At 38.3% G+C, this 20,343-nt stretch overlaps 1 protein-coding gene across 5 annotated transcripts in view; it reads left to right on the top strand.

Moving 5' to 3' along the window:
* The first annotated feature begins 395 nt into the window (after positions 1–395).
* LOC5566042 (WD repeat-containing protein 47) overlaps positions 396–20,343 on the top strand; it is a 330,929-nt gene continuing 310,981 nt past the window's right edge. Inside the window, exons 1-2 of one of the 5 annotated variants that reach the window (XM_021842872.1) lie at positions 397–669; positions 989–1,517. The gene's annotated coding sequence lies outside the window, so the exon portion shown is untranslated. Of the gene's footprint in view, positions 1,518–20,343 lie in introns of all 5 variants that reach the window. The other 4 variants (XM_021842873.1, XM_021842875.1, XM_021842874.1 and 1 more) reach the window with 4 other exon arrangements.

Below are 20,343 nucleotides of genomic sequence, written 5' to 3'. Positions count from 1 at the left end.
CTATTTTGGACCCCCCTCCCTCCCCCACGTAACAGCTTTTGTATGGAAAATTTTAAATTTTTGCATGGACCGTAACACTTTGGAAGACCCTTTTCCTCCCCCTGTCGCGTTACGTAATATTTGAACAATCCCTTACGTAGTTGATAAATAAACTCTGCACGCTACCTTCGCCGCCGAAGATAATCTCCGCAATACGAAAATCAGCAGGAAACCGAATTTGAATTTGAGCCCATTTTTTATTGTTGGCTTTGATTTATTTGTTTTTCTGCGTGTCTTTATATAAAATGTCCTATCCCCCCAATCCGCCTGTCAAAACTGACAGCGCCGATGCAGTTTTGTTTCTCCCCCTGCATGCACCACCCACCGTTGTTTTGAACGCGCACGCAACCAAACTCTCGTCTCTTGTGTTCTCCTGCAGTTCGGTTCGGTTTTTCATCAGTCAGTCCAGTTTAGGATTTTGTGCCGTTTCGAAGACGCGGGTCATCTCTGCTCCGTTCGGTATAACTATAGTGTCCGGTCCGGTATACGTTTTGCTTGTGTAAATCGCTGTGCCGTTTGTGAGACTTGTGAGCTGCATCATCATCACGGAAGGAAGGATTGGGACGGTGCAGTGAAGCGAATTTAGTTTTGCCATTTCTAGTTCAAGATTCGACGGTCGGAACATCGACGGTGTGTGGGATAAAAAACACGGGAGAGGGTGAAAACTCGGAAAAATTGTCTGGCTGTCATTATTCGGAGGAAATTTTTCCTGCTCAGTGTCTGTCTCAAGGGGATTCCATGTGTTGTGATCCGAGAAGAGGATAGTTTTGAAGCCACTGTGTGAATAAGGCCTAAAGGTGTCCAGAAGGAATAGTTATTTGTGAAATTATCAAGCTTCAATTACTTGTCCTGTTCTTGTTGTTTAAAGTCAAGATTCCGTGAAGAAACAGTCGTAGGTGGTCGCTTTGGAAAGAAAATTGTGATTCATAGAAGCTTGGATATTACGCAGGAAATTTGTTTCTGACCTAAGAAGCTGAAGAAAAAATTGTCTATCGGATAGAAACCCATCTGATGTCATTGTTAAAATAAGAACCACGAAACAGAATCAGCTTTACTCCACCGAATTCGAAGCAGATAGTGAGTAACAACTGTTATTGGAAGCGTAATACACTGAATTCAAGATCCATCTGAAGTTCGTCATCAATTAACGCCGCAGTTTTCTCCGTCCCATTGATTTTTGCGGTACTTTTTGACCCGTTCTAACGCAACCAAAGTGAGGCTTCATACATATAGTGCATTGAGAAAGCATTCAGAGGAAATCAAAGCAAGAAAAAAACCATCATCATCATTCGGATAGTCGGCGGGGAAAGCAAATTACTGGAGGAAGCATATTCTATTCGGTCTTTCTGTTTCTGGTTTGCGATTCGCAACAAATAGAAAGGCGAAGGAGGAAGAGGAGGAACACGGAGTGCAACCCAGACAATCAGCGATCTTCCCCGCGAGTCTTGCAGCCAGGGAGCAGCCAACCCTAGAAAGAGGTGAGTCCGATACGAAGAAGATCTCGACAGAATCGGTAGAATGGCAACGAGAGAGTGCTGGGTAGGGTGGCCAATAACAGATCTGGTAGCCAGTCACTTTTTAGTGACTTAGACACTTATAATATATATTTTTCACCTGGTTACTAAAAACTCACTATTTGATAGAAAAGGTTACTTTAAAAAATAAAAAAAAACTGATAGGTAAACGATAGTATGGGCTAGAACATAGGTTCCCAAACTTTTCAAGTACACGACCCACCTAACGATATGGCATATTTTCCGCGACCCACCGGGGAAAAAATAAGAAGACATGTTTTTTTAATATAAACATTTGGGTTCTTTCATTACATTACTTTGGGGTGTTGGAGCAGGATAAAATGCGATAAAAAGTTGTGATAGACAAACGCCTGCTTACAGTTGATTTGTCCTATTTTTTTTATTCATAACCTGCATGTAATTAATTTTTGTCCAACTCAATGTACTTTCACCATAAGATTAACATTTTCGAATAGTTATTAAATGTATAAAATAAAAATGATCGGCTATCAAGGTGGCCAAAACTGAAATCAATCAACTTATCCTGAACGTAACTTCACCGCTCTTGTTAGTTTTTTACAAAAAAAATTAGCTGTAATTTGAAATAATTCATTATATGTTTGCAATTCTTTTGGAGTACAATACACATTATTGGTTTTGATACCTGGTGGTTAAATTGCAGACAGTCCATTTATGTTGATTAAACTTTTGAGACACAGAGGTTCAAATGTTTCAGCTTTGAATCACCCTAAGTAAAATAATCAATTGAAAATCTTTATTAAGGCTATGTAGCCCGTCATTCGTTTTGGCAACAATGATAACTTTTTAGCTCGCATTTTAAAGTGATATGACTCAGTCTTGATAGTTTATATTGACTTGAAAATGTATCAGTGTACGCGCTTACATGCATGATGCATGCTGATACTTTTCCAGGTGTGTCAGTGCAAAACCAACTGATTTTCTTTGATTCGAAAGCATGAGATGAATTACGCGTACAAATTTCAATGATGGCCTACTTCGCCTTAATATGTAGTTTTAATTATTATTTTTAGTTAAATAATTAATAAATAATTTTGATTACTATATAGCTGAGAGAGACTCGCGAAGAGGAAAAATATCAACGTCATATGCAGCCCAGATTCCCCTCTCACGAAACGTCAAATGCAGCCCACCGTTTTTATGGCTGAAAAAGTGAAAAGTATTGTGTTCACGGTAAAAAATAAGCACCATGCTATCAATAGTTCTGCACTTGGATTTGCACTACTGTTGAATCTTGACAAAATCAAGGTAACAGCACTTGAATTCAACGTTGCATGTTTTGATTTGAAATAAAAAAAAGTTAAAAAAAAACATTTCCGCCTGACCTAGATTTGAACCACCAACCTTCGGAGTGCAGGTCTAGTGTCTTACCTCGACACCAACTCGCATCTGTTGAAAGGGATCGAATTGATCTCAATTACTTTCTACAACGAGCTGTCAATGATTGCTCTCATACAAAAGACATGATGTTCAAAATCAACGACTTTTCACTTCAGAGTCTAGTTCTAGAGACAGTAGAGCAAATCCAAAGTTGAAACTCTTTAAATCATGGTGATTAGTGTTTTGAATTGAGTCAAGTGATCAATCTATTCAATCGAACGTGCTGATTTTTTACCGTGTTCAAAGTAAACTGTTATTAAAAACCTCAGGCGGCGGAGCAGTTTTTTCCAAAGTTGCTGATATATCTAAGCAGAAGATTAATTATTTCTAATGTCTGCTATGTTTGCTGGCATGAAATTTCACTCAAACGGCTATTTATGATTCGATGTGATGCAAACTCAATCATTTTTTGCTAAGAGGTTCATGTGAGGATTTGAACAGCATGCGCATAATTGGTATAAACACAAAGTGGAAGAAGAAAAAACTCAGCAATCACAGAAAAAGAAGACCGTCTTCGCGAGTCTCGTCTCAGCTATATAGTATTAATTAATTACTTTCAGTTATTAGGCTGAAATTTATCAATTGAATAAATGAAAACAATTACAAATCAGTTGCCAAAAATCCAGAAGATATACAGAAATGACAAAAATAAATGAAAACTAAAATTTGCTCGCGACCCACAGTTTGGGAAACTATGGGCTAGAACATTGAGATGATAAAAATAATATTGAGAGCTTGTTAATCAGGTACGTAGGTTTATATAGGAGGAGATCAATATGATGGATTTAACTCAGGTGGCGCAGATCGCCACCTGAGTTTAATCCATCACATTGGGAGGAGATGGTTCCTACATGTCAAATAGTTTATTTGTAGTTTATTCAAAAAGGGCCTACCAAATAAAATATGTTTTATGTTTTGGAGCTTTATAACTCCAAAACGATGGATTTGAATAACCCTCCAAACATATTAAAATTGCCGTTTTTTTGTTTTTATTTGGTAGGTCTTAACATCTTCTTAATTTTCTTTTTTTTTTAATTAACCCCTCTTTTAATGGCTGTATGGACCTTTACAGGAGTTCACTAATTTGACGCTTGAGCGGTGCCAAATTCACTAGTTACCATGACCACATAACTAACACGGCACCGCTCAAACGTCAAATAGTGAACTCGTGCATCGGTCCATTGTGTAACACTGTTTTTAAATCAATATTTACACGTCAAATATGGATAAACAGGAACAAAAGTAAAATGTCAGCCTAAAAATCATCGAGAATCTGACAAAAGCGAGTCCTTACTGTATTGCGAAGACGTTTGAACCTTTGAAAATTTTTTTGTCGGGGTTCTGGGAGAAATTTGTAGTGAAAATCCTAAAAACGGGGTGCTGGTTTTGGGCTATCTTTGTGGCAGAGGCATTTGAGTAAACTTTTGTCAGGACGTACTTTTGATTGTGAAGTTTCTTGAGCAATCTTAACTGAATGCGCTTCGAATGCGGTAAAACAAAACAATCAAAGGACACCTAGCAACGTTTATCAATATCACCGCCAACCTAGCAAAAAATTGTAGTTGATGGAACGAGTTGCAGAACGTTTATTTTTACAGCTATCCTACGAGGCTTGCCGAGTAGGATAATTACGACGAGTGCTGTAAAAATAAATGTTCTGCAACGAGTTACGTACAACATTTTTTTGCAATTTCTCATCGTAATAGGCTATTTTTCATCACGCCAATCTGTCATGAAACGGCCTACTTTCCTGCAGAGCGAGAAAAGCTGTAATGATTCATTACGCAACGCTTTCTCATTACGCAATTGTTTTGAGTTGCGTAATGAATCATTACACAACAATGTATCACAAATTGTAAAATAATGGTGAATGTAATTCCAATATCATTTCTGATACCTTCAAGTGGTCTTCTACGAAATTGCAAAAAACGATATACGTGCAGAACTCGATTTTTACAGCACTCGTCGTAATTATCCTACTCGGCAAGCCTCGTAAAATAAATTTACGACTCGTGCTGTAAAAATCATCATTCTGCAACTTGTTTTTGCAATTTTGTAGAGGACCACTTGAGGGTATCAGAAATTATATCGAAAGGCATTCACCATCATTTTATAATTTATGGAAAAATGTTGTGTAATGATTCATTACGCAACTCAAAACAGTTGCGTAATTAGAAAGCGTTGCGTAATGAATCATTTCAGCACTGGTTTCAGTTGCGTTATGACTATTCCCGCACTACATACTTCAGTGCAGGAAAGTAGGCCGTTTCATGACAGATTGGCGAGATGAAAAACAGCCTATTACGATGAGAAATTGCAAAAAAAAACTATCTTTGGCATCGGATTGCTTGTGGAAAACCTTACCGCGTTCAGTGTTCCCGCATTAGAAATTTGCGTTTCAAACGCACACAGCAATACTAGAAAGTATCTCCGACATATCTTCTGAAAGAATACACTGAAGCTACGGAAAAGGGTAAGCCAGGAACTCAGGGTTTGTAATAAAAAAACAATTCAAATACATCAGAAACTTGTCCAAGAATTAAACGAATCATTATTTCTAATAGTAACATTCAGTTGAAAGCTAGATTTTTCGAATATGGATAGAATCATCAGCTAATAACTCATGCAAATATTCACTTGATCCGGTTGGTTTTTAATTCATCGAAAACAAATAGAGCTTTTACAGCTATCCGATTATGAGAAATCAACGGTTTCTGCCAAAAGTGCTCTAAACAATTTTTAGTTTTTTTGATTCTCTACAGCGTCAGAACATGTTTCGAAGAAATTTAGCGAACAAGTGACTAGCAAAATTCCTTAAATCACTTATGACATGGTTGTAATAAACACTTCAATCTATCATTAAGTATTTCACACATTTGGTTTTCCGGAGCTCATGGTTTTGTAATTATCCCGTTTCTCTGCTGACAGAAAACTTCAGAAATGTAACCTACACCTTTAAAAATGAGGACTCAGATCTCCAATGCATCTTACTGACAATATCTTTCACTTTATCCTGCTGTTATAAATTATTAATAGCATTCATGTCTTGTCCCAGACGGAGAACTGTTAGGAAAATTTCACGTCATTTTAAATTTCGCATTGTGCATTATGTAGATTGGTACTGCTGTTAATGGGCATTTCAACTGCACTGGATGTTTTTGAAATTAAGCGATCGAAATGCTTTTTTATTGCCACACGATTGCTAAATTTGGAGAGTACAAATGATGTGTTACTTATTCACCAACATATCCTTTCTCGCTCTCTCGTTCAATGTTTCTATGAATCTATGTTGACATTCGTAATTACGAAGATAAAAGATTTCTCACTCGCACTCACGCATGATATCGTAAGGAACCGTCAATTCCTGTGCAAAAAGTAAAACATCTCTTTCTCCTACGCGAACCCAAACCAGCAGTTTTGGAATAATGAATGTGATAAAGTAAAGTCAGTAAAGATGAATAAATAACATTGGGTCAATAATATAGAAAATCGGCCAGCAAAACTAAATCTTGCTGGTTTTCTGCAATGAATGATATGATATCCATGGATACCTATCGTTGATAATTTCACACAGTAACCAAATGTATTCACGTACCTTAAAATGCGCATTAAGCCAATGCTTCTCATCGAATGTCCTGTAGCACATCCTGAAGCGCGGAGGAACATCCTTAACATTGCCTGCTATCAACCTTTGCATTAGATGTTCGAATCCCAGTTATAAATTAGGAAGCAAAAATCTGCAAAGCGTCCACGGCGGTGTGTGGAAGAGTGAGAAAGTAGAAAACCATATTTTTGTTTTGCTCTTCACCGATGCGTTACGCTTATTTTGACAGTACAATGGAATGTTTCTGAAGGTGTAGCATTGAAGCAGCCCTATATTTCGCCAAAACCTGCTTTTGCGCTGCACTACCAGCAGCTATATGTCCTCTGAGCATTTAATGCGTTGCGTTTTAGATGTATATAATGCTTGATAAGTGCTGTTACAAATGCTTCTTGGTTACTTAGGTACTTCCACATCGTTGAGTTGGATTGCAACAGGGCACTTTGTTGCTAGCCGGGCCGTGTTGCTAGTTCATATATTAGAGTTTTTATCAAAAGTTTGGAAATTTTTCGTTGAACCGTTTTGGTTTTAAATCTATTTATATTCGATGTTTAGTTTACCGCAAGTGCTCCTACAATGCCAAAACGAATTGAAAATACCTAATTTAGAACAATATAGTGGAAATTGTGCCAATTCTCTTTAAAAATAACGCCAGTTCTGAATATAAAGCTGATTTTAAAGAAAGCTAGCTTTCTCTTTTGTACTAATTTAATGAAACGTGCAAGAAACAACCAAATTATGAACCTTGGTATGTGAATTTGTTCACAAGGATGCTGGTAGCACTGGATTTAGTATCGTCAAGGCTATCGACTGACAAACAACGAGGCAACAGTGCGCATCGTACCTTCGTGCTGTGCGTACACGAATTCTCTCTGCTCTTGGAAGTTTTCTTAAAAACTACCTAAAGCAATAAAACAGTACTTTTCAGTGCTACAAAAACAGTACTTTTCAGTGCTAAAATTAAAAACGGTACTTTTCAGTGCTACTAAAACAGTACTTTTCAGTACTATTTTTTCTACTATTGATCCCTTTACGATCCTTGTTTGGACCCGTGCCTTCGATTTTTCGTTGGACCCGTTGGCGAAAGCTAGCGGTGGTAATCCTTCTTGGACACCGTCTTGGGAAAAAACCTTTCGAAGGTCACGTCTTCTTTCGTTTATTAATTAAACATGGTATCAACAACAAACAAAAGGAAGGGTGAATCTCTGAATTCACTACTTCCTTCCAAAAAAGTGGGTTTTAAAACTGTCACTACACGTGGCAAGAATGGAAGAAAGGACGCTTCCCCGGAATGCGAAGTTTCTTCCAAGGGTGAAATGAATAATTGTATCGAAATGAGCAATCAGTTCGATGCTCTAGACAAATTTTCCGAACACCAAATCGAAGCAGCCTCTAGCCCAGGCTCTTTGATTCAAGTGAGGAAGCAAAGAGTGCCGCCTATCGTGGTCAGTTGTTCCGAATTTGGGGGATTTAGGCAGGAGATCTTGAACTCCATTAGGGGAATCAAGGTTTCCTTCCAAATCGCAAAGAAAGGAGACTGTCGCGTTTTGCCGGAAACTCTTAAAGATCGTGAGCTTCTTCTCAAACATCTTGAAGAGAAGAAGCACAAATTTTTTACTTATGACGACAAAACTGAACGTTTGTTCAAAGTTGTCTTGAAAGGTCTCTCAAGTGACTATAAATCACCTGAAGAGATCAAAAATGGAATAAATGATTTACTTGGATTTTCCCCAGTCCAAGTAATCATTATGAAAAAGAGAACCCAATCTGGCATTGTTCGGAAAGGGCTTTCTCAAGAATTTTATTTAGTTCACTTTAACAAAAAAGAACTAAATAATATTAAAGCTTTAGAAAAAGCAAAACTTTTGTTTGATGTCCGTGTGACATGGGAACATTTCCAGAAACCTGGAGGAAATTACCAGAACCCCACTCAGTGCCGTCGGTGCCAAAAGTGGGGTCATGGTACAAAAAATTGTCGCATGGATGCTAAATGCATGATTTGCGGAGGTTCTTCTCACGCCAAAGACGTCTGTCCAGTGAAGGAAGATACCACCAAATTCATATGTTGTAATTGCGGGGCTAACCATAAGTCCAATTTTTGGAATTGTCCTTCACGAAAAAAGGTCATTGAGGCTCGTGCCAGGCAGATGAAAGATAATATCCGTTACGATAACGGTCGTTTCCGGAATTTGCCTGGTAGAGTATCGAACAATGCTCATTTTTCAGTTAACGATCGCTTGATCATGAATCATACCCATCAGGAAGATCATAATCATGCTCAGTCACAAACTAATTTTAATCCGTCGGGTAGCCGTTCGAATCTTTCTATTTCGAATGTAACTACCCACGGTAAATCCTTTGCCGATATCGTAGCAGGAAATTCGAACTCCTCCCCTGTTCGATCCATGGGTACCCATTCTACTAGTTTCAAATCAAATGGAAAAAACCCTACCGCCACAGGTAACTCCGCTTCTTCGTCTACCGAAAATTCCAATGGGAAATCATCAGATGATATGTCTGCCTCTGATTTTAATTTTCTAACTGAACAATTGAATCTAATGATTGATGCAATGTTCAAAGCCACCACTATGACTGAAGCAGTCCAAGTAGGTGTAAAATTTACAAATCAAATTGTTATTGGATTACGTTTTTCTAATGGATCCAAATAATAATTTAAATATTTTAAATTGGAATGCTCGTTCTCTGAATGGTAAAGAGGACGAGCTGTTTAATTTTCTTACGGTTAATAACGTGCATATAGCAGTTATTACCGAAACGTATTTAAAACCTGGATCTAAACTCAAAAGAGATCCTAACTTTTTTGTTTATCGTAATGATCGACTTGATGGGGCATGTGGGGGAGTTGCAATCATCATTCATAGGCGTATAAAACATCAACTGTTTTCATCATTTGAAACTAAAGTTTTTGAAACTTTAGGTGTTTCTGTTGAAACACAGTTTGGTAAATATACTTTCATAGCTGCCTATTTGCCTTTTCAATGCTCTGGGCAGCAAGTTAATTTGCTCCAAACTGACTTGCGTAAATTGACTCGCAATAAGTCAAATTTTTTTGTCATTGGTGACTTTAATGCCAAACATCGGTCATGGAATAATTCTCAAAGTAATTCCAACGGCAGAATTTTATTTGATGAGTGCTCTTCAGGATATTTCTCAATTCAATACCCTGATAGCCCCACATGTTTTTCCTCTTCTAGAAATCCATCTACGATTGATTTGGTCTTAACCGACTCAAGTCATCTTTGTAGCCAAATGATTACTCATGCTGATTTTGATTCTGATCATGTCCCTGTTACATTTCAAATATCCCAAGAAGCGATTCTCAATCCTATCAGCTCCACTTTCAATTATTTACGAGCCGACTGGAATATATATAAAACGTATGTTGACTCCAATCTTGATGTTAACATTTCTTTACAAACTAAACTTGATATTGACAATGCTCTTGAAACTTTAACAAATTCCATTGTTGAAGCCCGGAGCATTGCAATTCCAAAATGTGAAGTAAAATTTGAATCCGTGATTATAGACGATGATCTTAAACTCTTGATCCGTCTTAAAAACGTGAGGAGAAGGCAATTTCAACGCACTCGCGATCCTGCTATGAAAATTATATGGCAGGATTTGCAGAAAGAAATCAAAAAACGTTTTGCTCAATTAAGAAACAAAAATTTTGAAAATAAAATTTCTCAATTGGACCCTGGCTCTAAGCCCTTTTGGAAATTATCGAAAATCTTGAAAAAACCTCAGAAGCCAATACCGGCATTGAAAGAGGAAAACAAATTATTACTAACTAATTGCGAAAAAGCTCAAAAACTTGCTATGCAGTTTGAAAGTGCGCACAATTTTAATTTAGGACTTACTAGTCCAATTGAAAATGAAGTTACTCAGGAGTTCGAAAATATTCTCAATCAAGAGAACGTTTTCGAAAATGCCTGGGAGACTGATTTGGAAGAAGTGAGAACTATTATTAAAAAATTCAAAAACATGAAAGCTCCTGGCGATGATGGAATTTTCTACATCCTCATCAAGAAACTTCCAGAAAGTAGCTTATCATTTTTAGTTGATATATTTAACAAATGTTTTCAATTAGCATATTTTCCTGACAAATGGAAAAATGCTAAGGTTGTTCCAATTTTAAAACCAGACAAAAATCCTGCAGAAGCTTCTAGCTATCGTCCAATCAGTTTGCTTTCCTCCATCAGTAAACTTTTTGAAAAGGTTATTTTGAACAGAATGATGGCCCACATCAACGAAAATTCAATTTTTGCCAATGAACAGTTCGGATTCCGCCATGGACATTCGACCACTCATCAACTTTTACGTGTAACAAATTTGATCCGTTCCAACAAATCTGAAGGCTACTCTACTGGTCTTGCTCTTCTAGACATAGAAAAAGCATTCGACAGTGTTTGGCATGAAGGTTTGATTGTAAAATTGAAAAACTTTAATTTTCCAACATACATTGTTAGAATAATTCAAAGTTATCTGTCAAATCGTACACTTCAGGTTAATTATCAGAACTCCAGATCTGAAAGACTTCCTGTAAGAGCTGGAGTTCCTCAAGGCAGCATTTTGGGACCAATATTATACAATATTTTCACATCTGACTTACCTGAGCTACCTCAGGGATGTCAAAAATCTTTGTTTGCGGATGACACAGGCCTCTCCGCCAAAGGACGAAGCCTGCGTGTCATCTGTAGTCGATTGCAAAAAAGTTTGGATATTTTTTCTTCATACTTGCAAAATGGAAGATTTCTCCTAATGCTTCCAAAACTCAACTAATAATATTCCCACATAAACCAAAAGCTCTTTATTTGAAACCTTCAAGTAGACATGTTGTCACGATGAGAGGGGTTCCAATAAATTGGTCAGATGAAGTTAAGTATCTAGGGCTCATGCTAGATAAGAATTTAACTTTCAAAAATCACATTGAGGGCATTCAAGCCAAATGTAATAAATATGTAAAATGTCTCTATCCCCTTATTAATAGAAAATCAAAACTTTGTCTTAAGAACAAGCTGTTGATATTCAAACAAATTTTCAGGCCAGCCATGTTGTATGCTGTACCAATATGGACTAGCTGTTGTAATACCAGGAAGAAAGCTCTGCAGAGAATTCAAAATAAAATTTTGAAAATGATTCTGAGGCTTCCTCCCTGGTATAGTACCAATGAGTTACATAGAATATCCAATGTTGAAACATTGGAACAAATGTCAAATACAATCATTAATAATTTCAGGCAAAAATCGTTACAATCTTCTATTGCCACGATTAATGCGTTATATGTTTAGGTTAAGTTAGGTTAAGTATATTAAAAACATTTTTTTTTCTCTTATAAGCAGGTGAAATCAACTCACCTGTAAAAAAAAACTGAACTGCTACGGCAAATGAAATGTAATATGTTGTTAACAAAATGTTAATTAAATCTTAAATTTGTTTTACCAAATTAGGATGATAGTGTTGTCAAATAACACAGAACACCTAGATATAAGAAATGAATGTAATGTTTGGAATGATACTAATAAAGAAATTAAAAAAAAAAAAAAAAAAAAAAAAAAAAAAAAAAAAAAAAAAAAAACAACGAGGCAGCCTTAGTTGAGCTGTCACGTCCTGTCCTAGGGCTAAGTAGTCTTTGAACAATTTCATTTTGTAATGATGAATTTGAGTCCTCGCATTTCAATGCTCCTGTGATCACTTAATCTAAAATATTGCATCATTGATGCAAATCATTTCGTCCGCTTTGGATTCGAATATTTCTGACGTTGAGATATCGCACCAAATAATTTGAAATGATCAATTCAGGAAATTAATGCTATGGAAATTAACTGATGTCCGTATAACAATCTCGTAGCACGGATTAACGATGTTTTTTTCAACAGAATTTGATCTTCTGGAAGAGTATACCGCCCAAGTAACCAATTAGCATTTAAAATAGCTTTCATTTAGCAGTATATGCGTCTCCACGGCAAGGCATTTAATGCTTGTTGGACATATAGCTGCCAGTAGTGCTTCTTCATAGCAGGTTTTGGCGAAATAACGGACTGCTTTAATGCTGCACCGTCAGAAACCGTTGCGTTTGACTGTCAAAAAGTGTAATGCATGTGAGAAGAGCAAACCAAAACAAAAAATATTGGCATCTTTTTTCTCTAGTCTCGCCGTTGCTGTGTCTGGTCTGGATTGTTCCTCAGGTTTTGGTCATATTTAGTATGTTGCGACTTGAAATTACGATCCGGTGATTGTTGAGCAAGGAATCCGATAGCGATGCTTCGCGGACAGGCTACAGCTGGGTTGGTGCAGAGCAGTGATTTTGTGCCCTACATAAGGTAGGTTTTTTTTCGCACAGGTTCATTTCTGTCGCGTTCTATTTACGAGTAGGATATGGATAATGTGATTTTTCAATGCTAATTCCTGCTGATAAGATGACATTGAAAAACAATGCATTAGAGAAGTGGCTTCTCCTCCTGGCAATATTGTTTTTTTTTTAAATACCTCCCTTAGCATACCAATAGCAGCAATTGTGGTTGCTGGAAGTTTTCTACTTTTTATATGAGAAAATAAGTATGAAAACATGTTTGGTTGTCCCACATACGTCAATATTATCCTATAAGATTTTTTAAAAGAGCGAGCGCTATCTAAAATCTCGCTTTCGCTAATTGCTTCCGATGGTATAATCCACAACGGAGCAAAAGAGGGAGAGAGAAATAATATGGTTTTCAAGTGTAACATATTATCTGCACTCTTCCTTTGTTGCATTCGTACAGTAACTGAAAACCATTTCAATTGCTACGAACCGGGAACAATCAATGCAGTGGTAATGCTTTTCAACAGCATATTGATTTTAAACAGCAATGATTCTGCTGATTCAAGGCTGCTAAGCAATCAAACTGCTTTAATATGGCTGCAAGCAATTCAAATGCTGAAAGCAGTCTGTTGCGCGGCTTATTTAAGTGCTAATCGGTTACCTGGGCGTATACCTAGTTATCTAAGTGTCTAGAATGTAAAATATATTGAAGGACCATTCAAAGGAAGTTGATAGGGACCCAAAGGGAAGCATCACTAGTTAACGATCAACGCTCCGTCATTGTAATCATCGTCATCATCAAAACTTCAAAAGCAGTTTTTTCTGTTCAAAGCTCAAAATTATTCGATGAAAATGTGTTCACTGTGTTTCGGTTGGGGATCAGAATACAGTGTACACATTTTCATGTAAATTTTCTTGATTTTGAACGAAAAAACTGCTTTTGAAAATTGCGAAATCAATGACGGATCCTGCCCCCTTAAACTGGATTGGGCCAAACAAGATGGTGCCCATATGACCGTGGTAGAAAAATCTAGATCTAACTTATGTCGTACAAGACTAGAAGAATATTCGTTGAAAAATGCGTCACGAGAGGGTACAGAGACTATTCACATTCAGTTGTGGATAGGATGGGAAAGGTTGAGTTCACATTTAGCGCCAAATATAATGAGACTATTATCATAGAGTTACAAGACGTGGGCTTTTGAATTGCATGGAAGTGGTCCTGCCAGGAGTCTTATCAGGTATCAGAAGGCCGGCTCCAAAGGCACGTTCCCCACCAGTTGGGAGATTTGTGCCATCGCCATATTTGAGCCTATTTCATCATCTACCCGATGGGAGAGGAAAGGGGAGGGAAAGATGGTACGAAATAGGAGTGGGGTCCCTTGAAGAGGGAAGATCGCATAAGCGAAATGAGAGCATGTAGCTCCATACCACAATGGGTTCGAACAGCGCCCTAAAAAGGGCACTGCAAAACGCATGAGCGTAAAGAGAGCCTATAGCTCATTACCACAGCGGGTTAAGAATAACAAGATGTCCTGAAGATTCAGGCTTCTGTATTCAGTTTCACTTAATAAGTGTTTACCAAGTAATTGGAATCGCATTTGCGCAAAAACTGGACAGTTACATATCAGGTGATACGAAGTTCCATAATCGGAGTCACAACTATCACACACAAATGAGTCAGCACGCTGAATATTTGCCATGTGATAGTTGAGTCGGCAGTGGCCTGTCAACGCTCTGACCAAGAGACTGCAATTCTGCTTTGACAGATTTGTTAAATACTTCGCCACCTTTGGAGATGGCTCAGTAATATACAATTTAGTTTGACGACACGACTCCAAACTATTCCAATATTGCTTGTGTTGAGTTGCCGCCCAAGAGTTTATCTGAAGCTTTGCACAGCTACTTATTCGAATAGCCGGCTCAGGGCCAATGAAGTCATGCGATGCTCCATCGCGAGCTAGCTCATCAGCCAATTCATTTCCAGCGATGGAAGAATGGACAGGTACCCATACAAGGTTTACAGAGTTGACTGAATTCAGTTCCTCAATTTGAGTTCGACATGCGATAACAAGCTTCGACCTTGAGTTGGCCGAAGCGAGAGCTTTTATAGCAGCCTGACTATCTGAACAGAAGTATATGACTTTACCCATTACGCGCTGTTGAAGTGCTGATTGCACTCCACACATAAGGGCAAATATTTCCGCCTGAAAAACGGTGCAGTTTCTACCAAGTGAGTAAAACTGATTCAGCCTTAGCTCACGAGAATATACTCCTGCACCAGCTCTACCTTCAAGAAGAGAGCCATCAGTGTAACATACTATATTGTTTGATATACTTCTTTCCAAATAGCCAGACGTCCACTCTTCCCGTGAAGGGAATTGTGTGGTAAATGTCCTGTAAGGAAAGTTACAAGCAATTGTGAGATCACTTGGAGCAAGGACAATTTTGTCCCAATTCACCAAAAGTGGAAACAACGAAGTGTGTGTAGATCTACGATTCACTGGATTTTTCTCCAGTAGATCCAGTACCCATAAACGGTAAGAGCAAGAAAGTGCTTCTTGTTTAAGATATATGTGTAGTGGCGCAACGTCGAAAAGGGCCTCGAGCGCTGCTGTGGGAGTTGTAGAGAACGCACCAGACATCGCCATCAAGTACATCCTTTGGAGATGGCCCAATTTTGATTGGATTGTTCTCACTTCGCCCTTTTGCCACCACACAAGACATCCATATGCCAATATTGGTCGAACAACTGTTGTGTAAATCCATTTGATATATTTGGGTTTGAGGCCCCAAGTTTTACCAAAGGTTCGCCGGCATTGACCGAAGGCCATACAAGCTTTTTTGACTCTGAAATCAATGTGAGCTGTCCATAAAAGTTTGGAATCTAGAATGACTCCGACATACTTTACTTGATCAGTCACATTAATCTCAGTGCCAAAAAGACGTAAAGGTCGAATTCCATCGCGGTTTCGTCTTTCCGTAAAAAGAACAATAGATGTTTTATTCGGGTTAACCGAAAGGCCATATTGGCGACACCAACCCTCGACTACCTGAAGAGCACTTTGCATCAGGTCGAATAGGGTGCTTATGCACATACCAACTATCAGAGCTAGATAGTCGTCGGCAAATCCATAAGTTGGAAAACCGCAATTATTGAGTTGCCTCAATAGCGTATCTGCTACGAGATTCCACAAAAGTGGTGACAAGACTCCCCCTTGGGGGCATCCGCAAACACTCAATTTTCGAATCGCTGCTTGACGCAATGTCGAGAAGAGATGTCGGTTTTTGAGCATTTGATGAATCCAATTGGTGATCATTGTAGGTAGCCCATGGTTTCGTGCGGCTTCCAATATGGCATCGAAAGACACGTTATCAAAGGCACCCTCAATATACAAGAAAACACCCAAGCACGATTGCTTCTGAGCTAATGCTTTCTCGATATCGTATACAACTTTGTGTAAAAGAGTCACAGTGGACTTTCCAGATTGGTAAGCATGTTGATTCACATGAAGAGGCATGTTTGCCAAATAAACATCACGGATGTGATGATCGATAATGCGTTCCAGACATTTCAGAAGAAAAGAGGTCAGACTGATTGGTCTAAAACTCTTCGCTTCCTCATACGACGCACGTCCTCCTTTTGGGATAAACTTTACAGTAATATCACGCCAGGATTTGGGAATGTACCCGGTAGCAAAACTGCTTACAAGTAGCTTTTTCAAAACATGTTTGATAGACTCAAATCCCTTTTGGAGCAGAACAGGATAAATCCCATCCGCTCCTGGAGATTTGAAAGGAGCAAAACTATTAAGTGCCCATTGAATCGATTCAGTAGTTACGATACTGCGAGCCGAGGCCAGAGACTCGTAACTACATGAAAAGACATTTGGTTCATCCGTAGATGCTATGTCCACACATCCGGGGAAGTGTGTATTGAATAAACATTCTAAAACTTCTTCATCGGAAGAAGTAAAGTCACCATTAGGTAAGTGAATTTCGTTCACTTGGAAATCCTTAGATTTTGCAAGAATTTTGTTCAACCGACTGGCTTCACTCAAACTGGAAACATTTGTACAAAGGTTTTTCCAGCCGGATCGTTCAGCAGAACGAAGAGCCTTCTTGTAAGCCTTGCGAGCTGACTTGAACGACTCTGATCCAGCTGAACGGCGTCTGTTCCAACTCCTTCTACATTGTTTCCTGAGTCTAGTCAGATCGGAATTCCACCATGGGGTCCCTCTTGTAGTCTTTACAGACCGCAGAGGACATGCTTCTTCAAAAGCTTCCATAATGTAGGATGTTGTAGTATCAACGGCATCATCCAGATCACTTGGATTTTCAATGGACGGAGAATATCCATGAAATTTGGTCGCAACCAATTCAATGTAGAGTTCCCAGTTTGTTGACCGGGGATTCCTAAAACGCAAAGTCTGCGCAGTTACATTTGAATGTTCAAAGAAGATGTAGCGATGATCAGATAATGATTCCTCATCTGATACATGCCAATTCGTCAACTCGTGACTGATTCTATTCGAGCAGAGCGTTATGTTTAACACTTCTTCTCTATTAGAAACCATGAAGGTTGGGCGATTGCCTATGTTAAGTAATCCAAGGTCTGTACTACTTAAGTATTCCATCAGACTGGAGCCTCTCAAATTGATATCCGAGCTGCCCCAGATGATGTGATGAGCATTGGCATCACTGCCCACAATCAGCGGAAGGCCTTTTGTTACGCAGTGTACGACAACTCGTTTGAAGTCATCCGTTGGGGATGGTTCATCATGTGGTAAATATACCGAACAATAGACGTATTTCCTGTTGAGGTCACCAACAGAAACATCAATTGTGACAGCACATACATCTCTGGTCGTCAACTCAGAAATGAGTGTAGCAACGATTGCTTTATTTACGAGCACGCATGCGCGGGGCATGGAGCGCGAATTAGCCATTTCAAGCTTGCTAAAAGTAGCAAAAACTGGGTCCACAAGGTTACCTAGATAGAAGTTCCCTCTACGAAAGTAGGGTTCTTGAACTAGCGCCACTTGGGCTGCACCATTTTGCATGAGTCTGCAAAGATTGATCGTTGCTGTTCTTTTATGCTGAAGATTGATCTGAGCTAACCTAACCGTAGCCACTACCCAAACTAGGCAGGATTAAGCTTTTTGCAATCTCAGCACGAAAAAGACCAGCAACGAAAAAACCAGATCGGTATCTATTTAAAGTCGCCAAAGGCGAAAGAGCACAGAATACACTGTGTAAAACGCATAATGCGAATCCATATAGGTGATAATTTAAATTAAATGTCAACATATTCATAATCCCACCCTTATTAAGCCGCAGGATAGAGACTGAAGAAGGGCAGCCGATTATCTCGGAGAAACACAAGGTCACCTGCACCATTGCTCCGGATAGCACAGGAAGGACTCAATACTGTGGAGGGCGCCCTGGTACCCCAAAGGCTCCGTTTGCGGTTAGGTTTTATTAGACCCCCCTAACCATTCATTCTTAGGCACGGTACGCATCACACCATAAATTAGGGGTCACCTGTGAGGTGGACTTTTACCACCGGAACAGGCAGTCCGTAGTGTTAATTCTTAGCCAGTTGAAACAACCGCTACCGACACTACGCGGCTATCTAGGCTGCTCGGGAAAAGGAGGTTAATATTGATGATTAACTCCTGACGTGCCCAAGCAGCCACATTTCAGCAGTCTTAGGAATATCCTTTATGTTTATTTGATCAAAATGACATTTTTTAGCACAGGAAACGTTCTTGGAGTGGCCTAAGAAAATCACAGTTCCGCTCACTGGAAACCTGATTGGTTGGTTTTCATAACTTTCTCCCATCTTGACCGTCATTGAAATTTATACGCACCTTTGATGATTGTTGCTAATTCATCTCACGATTTCGAATCAAAGAAAATCAGTTGGTTTTGCACTAGCACATCTGAAAAAGTATCAGCATACTTTATGTATGTTGGCGCGTACAGTGATACTTTTTTAAGTCAATATAAACTATCAAGAATGAGTTTTATCACTTTGAAGGTGCACGCAGCAAAGTCATCATTGCTGCCAAAACGAATGACGGGCTACTTTGCCTTAATACAGCCTCAGTATCAGCCATAGAAAAACGCTAACGCTGAGAACTGCTGACTGACACTTTTCAACCACACAATCAAATGATAATCGTACGGTTACTATGTCTACTATTCGTGCTTGCCCAACGAAAGAAGTTGATATTTTTTTTTAGATCATTGATGCAGTATTTTCACGAAATGATAGGAGCAAATTAAAGCAATGTTGGATTGAAAAACGAAGAGTGTGCATTTTCCTACTACTCAACTTACTGATCAAAGCAACGCAATGCAAAGGATATTTTGAAGACTGGGGTTAAGTTGCCTGTATTCATTTTGGCAGCCATATTGACATTGCAGCTAGCAATTTCAAAGTAATAAACCTCAGTCCTAATAGTTTATATTGATCCTGAAAAGTAACTATATGCGCTGTTATGCAAAAAATATGCTTTACTTTTTCAGATGCGTCATTGCAATATCAACTGATTTTGACGGCCTACTTCGCCACAAACCCTATATTTGTTTATTGGGAACCCTAGAAGCTACTGTAAGGTACAGTGGGGGAAGTGTATCAGTGGGGTAAGTGGATCATTTGTCAATATAAAGCCTTAATACTTGAATATGTTGAATGTTTTCGCACCATTGCTTCGTTTTAGGTTATATTCTTACGCCCACACTGATACTATTGCAAAACTGGTACAACACGTACACTAACACAAGCAAACTTGTTAGCTGCAAAAAGTAATTAATTTGAAAATTGTTTTCCATCAATGAAAAATCCATTGTATCTCTGTCTAAAATCAAATTCTATTATTTTTTTCGACACATGGTGAGCATTTCAGTTCTAATTGAATGAATCACAATGAAAACTATGTCATTTTTATGAATAAATACAAATATATTGGACATGGTACACTTACCCCTACTTTTTAATGGGGTGGGGTAAGTGGATCAAGAATAATTATCATTTATTGGCAGACTGCTTAGGAGAATTTTAATAAGCTTTAATACCCGCAAATGTTGTTTTCCTTTATTTTGTTCCATTCCCAGCTTGAATTTGTTAAATTGACCATAGAAAATTTGAATTAATCCACCTACAAGTTTTATTAACCTTTCTGGTATAAAAAAAAATATAAAAAGAATAATAATTTCAAAATTCACACGAAACTTTTCGTGGTTTATCTAAGCTGAGTTGTAAAAGAGCAAAATATACTAATTTTCCAATCGAAAGCATAGTCTCGTACATGATTTGACCATATAAATTGTTCTAGACAGATGATACCCATATATTCATAAATAAAACAGAAGGATTTCAGTTTGTTATTCAAAAGTAAATGTAACTAATATTTTTAAACCAAGAGTGCTTTTCGAAAATA

The sequence above is a fragment of the Aedes aegypti genome, chromosome 2 (genome assembly GCF_002204515.2).
Source record: "Aedes aegypti strain LVP_AGWG chromosome 2, AaegL5.0 Primary Assembly, whole genome shotgun sequence".
NCBI lineage: Eukaryota > Metazoa > Arthropoda > Insecta > Diptera > Culicidae > Aedes > Aedes aegypti.
The sequence above is the reverse complement of the archived record's forward strand: the minus strand, read 5'-3'. Positions and strand labels throughout refer to the sequence as shown.